Here is a 12,764-nt window from a genome sequence, read left to right on the forward strand (position 1 = left end):
TGCCGTCGGGCACCGGGGCCCCGGGGCCACCGGAGGCCTGCCTGCCTCCACCTGCGCCCCAGGGCTGCACGCACCCAAGGGAGCCAAGGCAACGGGACCCTCCCCCGACGGCCCCTGTGGGAGCCACGTGCCGGACCTCAGTTTGCGATGAGGAGACGGTAGTGAGTTCTCACTCATTTTGTTCAGATTTTCCAAGGAATGCGTTTGTGGGTGTCATCATCGATCCGAGCACGGGCACACCCGCGGGACGGCCACCGCCACAGCCCCCACCGCCGGGACGGCCAGCCAGCTCCCTCCTGGCCGCGGCCCGCAGGCTCCCGAGCCCAACCGCGGGCAAGCAGGTCAGCTCCACCCCCGGGAGCAGAGGGTGCGGGTCCGGGCGCCACACACCGCCCCCCGGGGGCTACCTTGGCGCAGGCCACTGCCGCTTACCATCGCCTACCAGGTGGCCATCGATCCCGCCACCGGCCGCACGCCAACACGCCTCCCACTGGCAGGAGGGACTGGCCTTCCCGGGGTCGCTCCCGACAGGCTCCGGCTTCCGCTCCCCGCGCTGGCCTCCGTCTCTCCGCCGCAGCAGCTGGGTGAGGGCGACAACGGACACGCGCAAGCACGCCTCAGCAAGGGGCCAGGCTGCCCAAGGCACAGGGGCCGGGCCCCCCACCGCCCAGGGCCTGTGGGCAGCCTGGCTGCCACCTGTCCCTGGCCTCCCCCCTCTCACTGGGTGCCAGCAGCCAAAGGGCCACACGAGTGGCCAGCACTGCCCCTTCGCTGGAGCGCCACAGCGCGACGCGGGCTGCCGCCGCCTCGCCACACCCTTCCCCCAGGAACCGCGCCTCCCTCAGGCTCCCTAAGGCCCTGCCCACCCGCACCCCTCCCAGCTTCAGAAGAGTCCACCCCAACCCCGAGTCCGATTCCGCCCCCAGGCCCACCCTGGGGCTCTCCCTCTCACCCCGATGGGAAAACACCCTCGCTCCGGCCACCGACACTGCCTGCCCACGCAGGGAGAGACACACGCGGCCCAGAGTGCTCTGCAGGAGCCTCACCTCAGGACCGCTGACGTGCCCCTGGGGGCAAGGTCTCCGCCCCGAGAGCGGCTCCGCGGGCCCTGGACCCGGGGCGCCCATGGGCACACCTGCACTCCACCCCTGCTATCCCCAGCACGCTCTCAGGACCCCGGGCAAAACACAGACCCTTCTGCTGGACCCTCCGGGACCCCAAGGGCCCTGGAGCCTGGGCGAGACCCCGCAGGGCCGCACCTCGCCCTGACCGCCAATGGCCAGGGGCGTCCCCTGCCGCCAGGCTGTGGGCTCGGGTCGCTCGCCCTTCACCCTCCAGGCCCGCCACACCAGGCCCCCTGGCGCGCGGGACCTGGGTCCCTCAGGCAGGTCTCCCCGGGGCACTGTGGGAACACCGGAGGCCTGCCTGCCCCAAACCCCGCCCCACGGCTGCCGCCTGTCCACCGGACACAACGCAACCCGCACAGACCGCCTGCCGCCGGGCGCCCGGAGCCTGCCACCAGTTGGGCGCTCGGGCCCCACGCAAGGCACACGCCACAGCCCCGCCGCCAGCACCGGAAGGCCCGCCGGGCCCCATGGGACCCTCTCCTTTGCGTGCCACACCCATGCACACCCAGGCCTCCCTAACTCCAGCACCAGCATCTCCACGGGAGACGCACTAGACCCTGGGCCCAGCGGGACCCTCGCACCGAAACTCACGCCCTCACGCCCCTTCCGCCGCCACCTGCCCCCTTTCCTCCACAGCAGACTCCCTCCTTGCCACCAGCTCCCGCCCGGCACCAGCTCGGCTGGGCTCCAGTCCGCAGGCGTGGCTAGCTCTGCTGGGTATCAACCTCACACTGCCTCCCACTGCGCAACTCCCTGTCCTCCCTCCCCGGGAACACGGCCTCAGCCAGGGCAGGGGCGCCGCACGGCCTCAATGCCCAGCCCCGTGTGTGGACACCTTAGCGGCCCCGGGAGCTGGCCGCGGGCTCACACTTCTCTGCCCCGCCGGCACCCATGACCGGCCAGGGCACAGGAACCCAGCTCCCATTCACGTGCCCGGGACCCCTCCGTCCTGCCTTCCACGCGCCGCCCAAATCTCTGAGGATATCCCACATCATAGCCCAGGCCGCCCTGAAGGCACTGCCGCCCCGGGCACCCAACACTCCCCCTCACGGTGCTCTGCGCACACTGGCCCAGGACCTCTGGCCCTCCTGCACTTCTCTCGACCCCAGTCCGCGGCCGACTCGGCACCGCCCAGGACCACCTGGCACCCACCGCCTCCACGTCTCTGGGAAATGCCGCAGGGGCTCCAGGGTTCTCGATGACCACCAAGGACTCTGCGAGGGAAAGGCACTGGCAGCCCCGCCGACCCCGTGAAGGCCCAGGCCAAGGCGTCCGACCCCGCCCAAACGGCCATCTTGGCAAGGCCCCCCGGCCGGCCTCCTCTCTCCCCACCAGAACCTGGGTCGGCAGTCCCGCCGAGGCCAAGGCCCCCGCTGCTCACCCGCAACCTACAGACACCCTCTGCGCCCGACACCGCGGGCAGGACCCCGCGGAGGCCTCAAGGAGGCAGCCGCAGGCCTGAGAGCCCAGCGGCGCTCACACACACCGCAGGCAGCCCACCCCACACTGGGCCTGCCACTCCCAAGGCTTTGCCGTCGGGCACCGGGGCCCCGGGGCCACCGGAGGCCTGCCTGCCTCCACCTGCGCCCCAGGGCTGCACGCACCCAAGGGAGCCAAGGCAACGGGACCCTCCCCCGACGGCCCCTGTGGGAGCCACGTGCCGGACCTCAGTTTGCGATGAGGAGACGGTAGTGAGTTCTCACTCATTTTGTTCAGATTTTCCAAGGAATGCGTTTGTGGGTGTCATCATCGATCCGAGCACGGGCACACCCGCGGGACGGCCACCGCCACAGCCCCCACCGCCGGGACGGCCAGCCAGCTCCCTCCTGGCCGCGGCCCGCAGGCTCCCGAGCCCAACCGCGGGCAAGCAGGTCAGCTCCACCCCCGGGAGCAGAGGGTGCGGGTCCGGGCGCCACACACCGCCCCCCGGGGGCTACCTTGGCGCAGGCCACTGCCGCTTACCATCGCCTACCAGGTGGCCATCGATCCCGCCACCGGCCGCACGCCAACACGCCTCCCACTGGCAGGAGGGACTGGCCTTCCCGGGGTCGCTCCCGACAGGCTCCGGCTTCCGCTCCCCGCGCTGGCCTCCGTCTCTCCGCCGCAGCAGCTGGGTGAGGGCGACAACGGACACGCGCAAGCACGCCTCAGCAAGGGGCCAGGCTGCCCAAGGCACAGGGGCCGGGCCCCCCACCGCCCAGGGCCTGTGGGCAGCCTGGCTGCCACCTGTCCCTGGCCTCCCCCCTCTCACTGGGTGCCAGCAGCCAAAGGGCCACACGAGTGGCCAGCACTGCCCCTTCGCTGGAGCGCCACAGCGCGACGCGGGCTGCCGCCGCCTCGCCACACCCTTCCCCCAGGAACCGCGCCTCCCTCAGGCTCCCTAAGGCCCTGCCCACCCGCACCCCTCCCAGCTTCAGAAGAGTCCACCCCAACCCCGAGTCCGATTCCGCCCCCAGGCCCACCCTGGGGCTCTCCCTCTCACCCCGATGGGAAAACACCCTCGCTCCGGCCACCGACACTGCCTGCCCACGCAGGGAGAGACACACGCGGCCCAGAGTGCTCTGCAGGAGCCTCACCTCAGGACCGCTGACGTGCCCCTGGGGGCAAGGTCTCCGCCCCGAGAGCGGCTCCGCGGGCCCTGGACCCGGGGCGCCCATGGGCACACCTGCACTCCACCCCTGCTATCCCCAGCACGCTCTCAGGACCCCGGGCAAAACACAGACCCTTCTGCTGGACACTCCGGGACCCCAAGGGCCCTGGAGCCTGGGCGAGACCCCGCAGGGCCGCACCTCGCCCTGACCGCCAATGGCCAGGGGCGTCCCCTGCCGCCAGGCTGTGGGCTCGGGTCGCTCGCCCTTCACCCTCCAGGCCCGCCACACCAGGCCCCTGGCGCGCGGGACCTGGGTCCCTCAGGCAGGTCTCCCCGGGGCACTCTGGGGACACCGGAGGCCTGCCTGCCCCAAACCCCGCCCCACGGCTGCCGCCTGTCCACCGGACACAACGCAACCCGCACAGACCGCCTGCCGCCGGGCGCCCGGAGCCTGCCACCAGTTGGGCGCTCGGGCCCCACGCAAGGCACACGCCACAGCCCCGCCGCCAGCACCGGAAGGCCCGCCGGGCCCCATGGGACCCTCTCCTTTGCGTGCCACACCCATGCACACCCAGGCCTCCCTAACTCCAGCACCAGCATCTCCACGGGAGACGCACTAGACCCTGGGCCCAGCGGGACCCTCGCACCGAAACTCACGCCCTCACGCCCCTTCCGCCGCCACCTGCCCCCTTTCCTCCACAGCAGACTCCCTCCTTGCCACCAGCTCCCGCCCGGCACCAGCTCGGCTGGGCTCCAGTCCGCAGGCGTGGCTAGCTCTGCTGGGTATCAACCTCACACTGCCTCCCACTGCGCAACTCCCTGTCCTCCCTCCCCGGGAACACGGCCTCAGCCAGGGCAGGGGCGCCGCACGGCCTCAATGCCCAGCCCCGTGTGTGGACACCTTAGCGGCCCCGGGAGCTGGCCGCGGGCTCACACTTCTCTGCCCCGCCGGCACCCATGACCGGCCAGGGCACAGGCACCCAGCTCCCATTCACGTGCCCGGGACCCCTCCGTCCTGCCTTCCACGCGCCGCCCAAATCTCTGAGGATATCCCACATCATAGCCCAGGCCGCCCTGAAGGCACTGCCGCCCCGGGCACCCAACACTCCCCCTCACGGTGCTCTGCGCACACTGGCCCAGGACCTCTGGCCCTCCTGCACTTCTCTCGACCCCAGTCCGCGGCCGACTCGGCACCGCCCAGGGCCACCTGGCGCCCCACCGCCTCCACGTCTCTGGGAAATGCCGCAGGGGCTCCAGGGTTCTCGATGACCACCAAGGACTCTGCGAGGGAAAGGCACTGGCAGCCCCGCCGACCCCGTGAAGGCCCAGGCCAAGGCGTCCGACCCCGCCCAAACGGCCATCTCGGCAAGGCCCCCCGGCCTGCCTCCTCTCTCCCCACCAGAACCTGGGTCGGCAGTCCCGCCGAGGCCAAGGCCCCCGCTGCTCACCCGCAACCTACAGACACCCTCTGCGCCCGACACCGCGGGCAGGACCCCGCGGAGGCCTCAAGGAGGCAGCCGCAGGCCTGAGAGCCCAGCGGCGCTCACACACACCGCAGGCAGCCCACCCCACACTGGGCCTGCCACTCCCAAGGCTTTCCCGCCGGGCACCGGGGCCCCGGGGCCCCGGGGCTGCCCTCGAGGAGGCCAGCCCCAAGGCTCCTCTCCCCATGGCCCTCCGGGGCCACCGGAGGCCTGCCTGCCCCCACCTGCGCCCCAGGGCTGCACGCACCCAAGGGAGCCAAGGCAACGGGACCCTCCCCCGACGTCCCCTGTGGGAGCCACGTGCTGGACCTCAGTTTGCGATGAGGAGACGGTAGTGAGTTCTCACTCATTTTGTTCAGATTTTCCAAGGAATGCGTTTGTGGGTGTCATCATCGATCCGAGCACGGGCACACCCGCGGGACGGCCACCGCCACAGCCCCCACCGCCGGGACGGCCAGCCAGCTCCCTCCTGGCCGCGGCCCGCAGGCTCCCGAGCCCAACCGCGGGCAAGCAGGTCAGCTCCACCCCCGGGAGCAGAGGGTGCGGGTCCGGGCGCCACACACCGCCCCCCGGGGGCTACCTTGGCGCAGGCCACCGCCGCTTACCATCGCCTACCAGGTGGCCATCGATCCCGCCACCGGCCGCACGCCAACACGCCTCCCACCGGCAGGAGGGACTGGCCTTCGCGGGGTCGCTCCCGACAGGCTCCGGCTTCCGCTCCCCGCGCTGGCCTCCGTCTCTCCGCCGCAGCAGCTGGGTGAGGGCGACAATGGACACGCGCAAGCACGCCTCAGCAAGGGGCCAGGCTGCCCAAGGCACAGGGGCCGGGCCCCCCACCGCCCAGGGCCTGTGGGCAGCCTGGCTGCCACCTGTCCCTGGCCTCCCCCCTCTCACTGGGTGCCAGCAGCCAAAGGGCCACACGAGTGGCCAGCACTGCCCCTTCGCTGGGGCGCCACAGCGCGACGCGGGCTGCCGCCGCCTCGCCACACCCTTCCCCCAGGAACCGCGCCTCCCTCAGGCTCCCTAAGGCCCTGCCCACCCGCACCCCTCCCAGCTTCAGAAGAGTCCACCCCAACCCCGAGTCCGATTCCGCCCCCAGGCCCACCCTGGGGCTCTCCCTCTCACCCCGATGGGAAAACACCCTCGCTCCGGCCACCGACACTGCCTGCCCACGCAGGGAGAGACACACGCGGCCCAGAGTGCTCTGCAGGAGTCTCACCTCAGGACCGCTGACGTGCCCCTGTGGGCAAGGTCTCCGCCCCGAGAGCAGCTCCGCGGGCCCTGGACCCAGGGCGCCCATGGGCACACCTGCACTCCACCCCTGCTATCCCCAGCACGCTCTCAGGACCCCGGGCAAAACACAGACCCTTCTGCTGGACCCTCCGGGACCCCAAGGGCCTTGGAGCCTGTGCGAGACCCCGCAGGGCCGCACCTCCCCCTGACCGCCAATGGCCAGGGGCGTCCCCTGCCGCCAGGCTGTGGGCTCGGGTCGCTCGCCCTTCACCCTCCAGGCCCGCCACACCAGGCCCCCTGGCGCGCGGGACCTGGGTCCCTCAGGCAGGTCTCCCCGGGGCACTCTGGGGACACTGGAGGCCTGCCTGCCCCAAACCCCGCCCCACGGCTGCCGCCTGTCCACCGGACACAACGCAACCCGCACAGACCGCGTGCCGCCGGGCGCCCGGAGCCTGCCACCAGTTGGGCGCTCGGGCCCCACGCAAGGCACACGCCACAGCCCCGCCGCCAGCACCGGAAGGCCCGCCGGGCCCCATGGGACCCTCTCCTTTGCGTGCCACACCCATGCACACCCAGGCCTCCCTAACTCCAGCACCAGCATCTCCACGGGAGACGCACTAGACCCTGGGCCCAGCGGGACCCTCGCACCGAAACTCACGCCCTCACGCCCCTTCCGCCGCCACCTGCCCCCTTTCCTCCACAGCAGACTCCCTCCTTGCCACCAGCTCCCGCCCGGCACCAGCTCGGCTGGGCTCCAGTCCGCAGGCGTGGCTAGCTCTGCTGGGTATCAACCTCACACTGCCTCCCACTGCACAACTCCCTGTCCTCCCTCCCCGGGAACACGGCCTCAGCCAGGGCAGGGGCGCCGCACGGCCTCAATGCCCAGCCCCGTGTGTGGACACCTTAGCGGCCCCGGGAGCTGGCCGCGGGCTCACACTTCTATGCCCCGCCGGCACCCATGACCGGCCCGGGCACAGGCACCCAGCTCCCATTCACGTGCCCGGGACCCCTCCGTCCTGCCTTCCACGCGCCGCCCAAATCTCTGAGGATATCCCACATCATAGCCCAGGCTGCCCTGAAGGCACTGCCGCCCCGGGCACCCAACACTCCCCCTCACGGTGCTCTGCGCACACTGGCCCAGGACCTCTGGCCCTCCTGCACTTCTCTCGACCCCAGTCCGCGGCCGACTCGGCACCGCCCAGGGCCACCTGGCGCCCCACCGCCTCCACGTCTCTGGGAAATGCCGCAGGGGCTCCAGGGTTCTCGATGATCACCAAGGACTCTGCGAGGGAAAGGCACTGGCAGCCCCGCCGACCCCGTGAAGGCCCAGGCCAAGGCGTCCGACCCCGCCCAAACGGCCATCTCGGCAAGGCCGCCCGGCTGGCCTCCTCTCTCCCCACCAGAACCTGGGTCGGCAGTCCCGCCGAGGCCAAGGCCCCCGCTGCTCACCCGCAACCTACAGACACCCTCTGCGCCCGACACCGCGGGCAGGACCCCGCGGAGGCCTCAAGGAGGCAGCCGCAGGCCTGAGAGCCCAGCGACGCTCACACACACCGCAGGCAGCCCACCCCACACTGGGCCTGCCACTCCCAAGGCTTTCCCGCCGGGCACCGGGGCCCCGGGGCCACCGGAGGCCTGCCTGCCCCCACCTGCGCCCCAGGGCTGCACGCACCCAAGGGAGCCAAGGCAACGGGACCCTCCCCCGACGGCCCCTGTGGGAGCCACGTGCCGGACCTCAGTTTGCGATGAGGAGACGGTAGTGAGTTCTCACTCATTTTGTTCAGATTTTCCAAGGAATGCGTTTGTGGGTGTCATCATCGATCCGAGCACGGGCACACCCGCGGGACGGCCACCGCCACAGCCCCCACCGCCGGGACGGCCAGCCAGCTCCCTCCTGGCCGCGGCCCGCAGGCTCCCGAGCCCAACCGCGGGCAAGCAGGTCAGCTCCACCCCCGGGAGCAGAGGGTGCGGGTCCGGGCGCCACACACCGCCCCCCGGGGGCTACCTTGGCGCAGGCCACTGCCGCTTACCATCGCCTACCAGGTGGCCATCGATCCCGCCACCGGCCGCACGCCAACACGCCTCCCACCGGCAGGAGGGACTGGCCTTCCCGGGGTCGCTCCCGACAGGCTCCGGCTTCCGCTCCCCGCGCTGGCCTCCGTCTCTCCGCCGCAGCAGCTGGGTGAGGGCGACAACGGACACGCGCAAGCACGCCTCAGCAAGGCGCCAGGCTGCCCAAGGCACAGGGGCCGGGCCCCACACCGCCCAGGGCCTGTGGGCAGCCTGGCTGCCACCTGTCCCTGGCCTCCCCCCTCTCACTGGGTGCCAGCAGCCAAAGGGCCACACGAGTGGCCAGCACTGCCCCTTCGCTGGAGCGCCACAGCGCCACGCGGGCTGCCGCCGCCTCGCCACACCCTTCCCCCAGGAACCGCGCCTCCCTCAGGCTCCCTAAGGCCCTGCCCACCCGCACCCCTCCCAGCTTCAGAAGAGTCCACCCCAACCCCGAGTCCGATTCCGCCCCCAGGCCCACCCTGGGGCTCTCCCTCTCACCCCGATGGGAAAACACCCTCGCTCCGGCCACCGACACTGCCTGCCCACGCAGGGAGAGACACACGCGGCCCAGAGTGCTCTGCAGGAGCCTCACCTCAGGACCGCTGACGTGCCCCTGGGGGCAACGTCTCCGCCCCGAGAGCAGCTCCGCGGGCCCTGGACCCGGGGCGCCCATGGGCACACCTGCACTCCACCCCTGCTATCCCCAGCACGCTCTCAGGACCCCAGGCAAAACACAGACCCTTCTGCTGGACCCTCCGGGACCCCAAGGGCCCTGGAGCCTGTGAGAGACCCCGCAGGGCCGCACCTCGCCCTGACCGCCAATGGCCAGGGGCGTCCCCTGCCGCCAGGCTGTGGGCTCGGGTCGCTCGCCCTTCACCCTCCAGGCCCGCCACACCAGGCCCCCTGGCGCGCGGGACCTGGGTCCCTCAGGCAGGTCTCCCCGGGGCACTCTGGAGACACCGGAGGCCTGCCTGCCCCAAACCCCGCCCCACGGCTGCCGCCTGTCCACCGGACACAACGCAACCCGCACAGACCGCCTGCCGCCGGGCGCCCGGAGCCTGCCACCAGTTGGGCGCTCGGGCCCCACGCAAGGCACACGCCACAGCCCCGCCGCCAGCACCGGAAGGCCCGCCGGGCCCCATGGGACCCTCTCCTTTGCGTGCCACACCCATGCACACCCAGGCCTCCCTAACTCCAGCACCAGCATCTCCACGGGAGACGCACTAGACCCTGGGCCCAGCGGGACCCTCGCACCGAAACTCACGCCCTCACGCCCCTTCCGCCGCCACCTGCCCCCTTTCCTCCACAGCAGACTCCCTCCTTGCCACCAGCTCCCGCCCGGCACCAGCTCGGCTGGGCTCCAGTCCGCAGGCGTGGCTAGCTCTGCTGGGTATCAACCTCACACTGCCTCCCACTGCGCAACTCCCTGTCCTCCCTCCCCGGGAACACGGCCTCAGCCAGGGCAGGGGCGCCGCACGGCCTCAATGCCCAGCCCCGTGTGTGGACACCTTAGCGGACCCGGGAGCTGGCCGCGGGCTCACACTTCTATGCCCCGCCGGCACCCATGACCGGCCAGGGCACAGGCACCCAGCTCCCATTCACGTGCCCGGGACCCCTCCGTCCTGCCTTCCACGCGCCGCCCAAATCTCTGAGGATATCCCACATCATAGCCCAGGCTGCCCTGAAGGCACTGCCGCCCCGGGCACCCAACACTCCCCCTCACGGTGCTCTGCGCACACTGGCCCAGGACCTCTGGCCCTCCTGCACTTCTCTCGACCCCAGTCCGCGGCCGACTCGGCACCGCCCAGGGCCACCTGGCGCCCCACCGCCTCCACGTCTCTGGGAAATGCCGCAGGGGCTCCAGGGTTCTCGATGATCACCAAGGACTCTGCGAGGGAAAGGCACTGGCAGCCCCGCCGACCCCGTGAAGGCCCAGGCCAAGGCGTCCGACCCCGCCCAAACGGCCATCTCGGCAAGGCCCCCCGGCTGGCCTCCTCTCTCCCCACCAGAACCTGGGTCGGCAGTCCCGCCGAGGCCAAGGCCCCCGCTGCTCACCCGCAACCTACAGACACCCTCTGCGCCCGACACCGCGGGCAGGACCCCGCGGAGGCCTCAAGGAGGCAGCCGCAGGCCTGAGAGCCCAGCGACGCTCACACACACCGCAGGCAGCCCACCCCACACTGGGCCTGCCACTCCCAAGGCTTTCCCGCCGGGCACCGGGGCCCCGGGGCCACCGGAGGCCTGCCTGCCCCCACCTGCGCCCCAGGGCTGCACGCACCCAAGGGAGCCAAGGCAACGGGACCCTCCCCCGACGGCCCCTGTGGGAGCCACGTGCCGGACCTCAGTTTGCGATGAGGAGACGGTAGTGAGTTCTCACTCATTTTGTTCAGATTTTCCAAGGAATGCGTTTGTGGGTGTCATCATCGATCCGAGCACGGGCACACCCGCGGGACGGCCACCGCCACAGCCCCCACCGCCGGGACGGCCAGCCAGCTCCCTCCTGGCCGCGGCCCGCAGGCTCCCGAGCCCAACCGCGGGCAAGCAGGTCAGCTCCACCCCCGGGAGCAGAGGGTGCGGGTCCGGGCGCCACACACCGCCCCCCGGGGGCTACCTTGGCGCAGGCCACTGCCGCTTACCATCGCCTACCAGGTGGCCATCGATCCCGCCACCGGCCGCACGCAAACACGCCTCCCACCGGCAGGAGGGACTGGCCTTCCCGGGGTCGCTCCCGACAGGCTCCGGCTTCCGCTCCCCGCGCTGGCCTCCGTCTCTCCGCCGCAGCAGCTGGGTGAGGGCGACAACGGACACGCGCAAGCACGCCTCAGCAAGGCGCCAGGCTGCCCAAGGCACAGGGGCCGGGCCCCCCACCGCCCAGGGCCTGTGGGCAGCCTGGCTGCCACCTGTCCCTGGCCTCCCCCCTCTCACTGGGTGCCAGCAGCCAAAGGGCCACACGAGTGGCCAGCACTGCCCCTTCGCTGGGGCGCCACAGCGCCACGCGGGCTGCCGCCGCCTCGCCACACCCTTCCCCCAGGAACCGCGCCTCCCTCAGGCTCCCTAAGGCCCTGCCCACCCGCACCCCTCCCAGCTTCAGAAGAGTCCACCCCAACCCCGAGTCCGATTCCGCCCCCAGGCCCACCCTGGGGCTCTCCCTCTCACCCCGATGGGAAAACACCCTCGCTCCGGCCACCGACACTGCCTGCCCACGCAGGGAGAGACACACGCGGCCCAGAGTGCTCTGCAGGAGCCTCACCTCAGGACCGCTGACGTGCCCCTGGGGGCAACGTCTCCGCCCCGAGAGCAGCTCCGCGGGCCCTGGACCCGGGGCGCCCATGGGCACACCTGCACTCCACCCCTGCTATCCCCAGCACGCTCTCAGGACCCCAGGCAAAACACAGACCCTTCTGCTGGACCCTCCGGGACCCCAAGGGCCCTGGAGCCTGTGAGAGACCCCGCAGGGCCGCACCTCGCCCTGACCGCCAATGGCCAGGGGCGTCCCCTGCCGCCAGGCTGTGGGCTCGGGTCGCTCGCCCTTCACCCTCCAGGCCCGCCACACCAGGCCCCCTGGCGCGCGGGACCTGGGTCCCTCAGGCAGGTCTCCCCGGGGCACTCTGGAGACACCGGAGGCCTGCCTGCCCCAAACCCCGCCCCACGGCTGCCGCCTGTCCACCGGACACAACGCAACCCGCACAGACCGCCTGCCGCCGGGCGCCCGGAGCCTGCCACCAGTTGGGCGCTCGGGCCCCACGCAAGGCACACGCCACAGCCCCGCCGCCAGCACCGGAAGGCCCGCCGGGCCCCATGGGACCCTCTCCTTTGCGTGCCACACCCATGCACACCCAGGCCTCCCTAACTCCAGCACCAGCATCTCCACGGGAGACGCACTAGACCCTGGGCCCAGCGGGACCCTCGCACCGAAACTCACGCCCCTTCCGCCGCCACCTGCCCCCTTTCCTCCACAGCAGACTCCCTCCTTGCCACCAGCTCCCGCCCGGCACCAGCTCGGCTGGGCTCCAGTCCGCAGGCGTGGCTAGCTCTGCTGGGTATCAACCTCACACTGCCTCCCACTGCGCAACTCCCTGTCCTCCCTCCCCGGGAACACGGCCTCAGCCAGGGCAGGGGCGCCACACGGCCTCAATGCCCAGCCCCGTGTGTGGACACCTTAGCGGCCCCGGGAGATGGCCGCGGGCTCACACTTCTATGCCCCGCCGGCACCCATGACCGGCCAGGGCACAGGCACCCAGCTCCCATTCACGTACCCGGGACCCCTCCGTCCTGCCT

The 12,764-nt window shown here is 71.9% G+C and overlaps 5 non-coding genes across 5 annotated transcripts; all 5 read right to left on the reverse strand.

The window, feature by feature from the left end:
- Nucleotides 1-132: 132 nt before the first annotated feature.
- On the reverse strand, nt 133-226 carry LOC146406739 (small nucleolar RNA SNORD116). Its single transcript, XR_014834128.1, has one exon. It is a non-coding gene; the product is annotated as a small nucleolar RNA SNORD116 (small nucleolar RNA).
- A 2,563-nt stretch (nt 227-2,789) lies between these two features.
- LOC146406740 (small nucleolar RNA SNORD116) lies at nt 2,790-2,883 on the reverse strand. The gene has a single exon (XR_014834139.1). It is a non-coding gene; the product is annotated as a small nucleolar RNA SNORD116 (small nucleolar RNA).
- Nucleotides 2,884-5,506: 2,623 nt separating this feature from the next.
- LOC146406741 (small nucleolar RNA SNORD116) lies at nt 5,507-5,600 on the reverse strand. Its single transcript, XR_014834140.1, has one exon. It is a non-coding gene; the product is annotated as a small nucleolar RNA SNORD116 (small nucleolar RNA).
- Nucleotides 5,601-8,164: 2,564 nt separating this feature from the next.
- LOC146406742 (small nucleolar RNA SNORD116) lies at nt 8,165-8,258 on the reverse strand. Its single transcript, XR_014834142.1, has one exon. It is a non-coding gene; the product is annotated as a small nucleolar RNA SNORD116 (small nucleolar RNA).
- A 2,564-nt stretch (nt 8,259-10,822) lies between these two features.
- On the reverse strand, nt 10,823-10,916 carry LOC146406743 (small nucleolar RNA SNORD116). The gene has a single exon (XR_014834143.1). It is a non-coding gene; the product is annotated as a small nucleolar RNA SNORD116 (small nucleolar RNA).
- Between the last annotated feature and the right edge of the window lie 1,848 nt (nt 10,917-12,764).

The sequence above is a fragment of the Sus scrofa genome, chromosome 1 (assembly GCF_054392235.1).
Source record: "Sus scrofa isolate SSC_HxYL_T2T_F1_AM1 chromosome 1, Sscrofa_HxYL_maternal_Yorkshire_Landrace_v2.0, whole genome shotgun sequence".
Taxonomy (NCBI): domain Eukaryota; kingdom Metazoa; phylum Chordata; class Mammalia; order Artiodactyla; family Suidae; genus Sus; species Sus scrofa.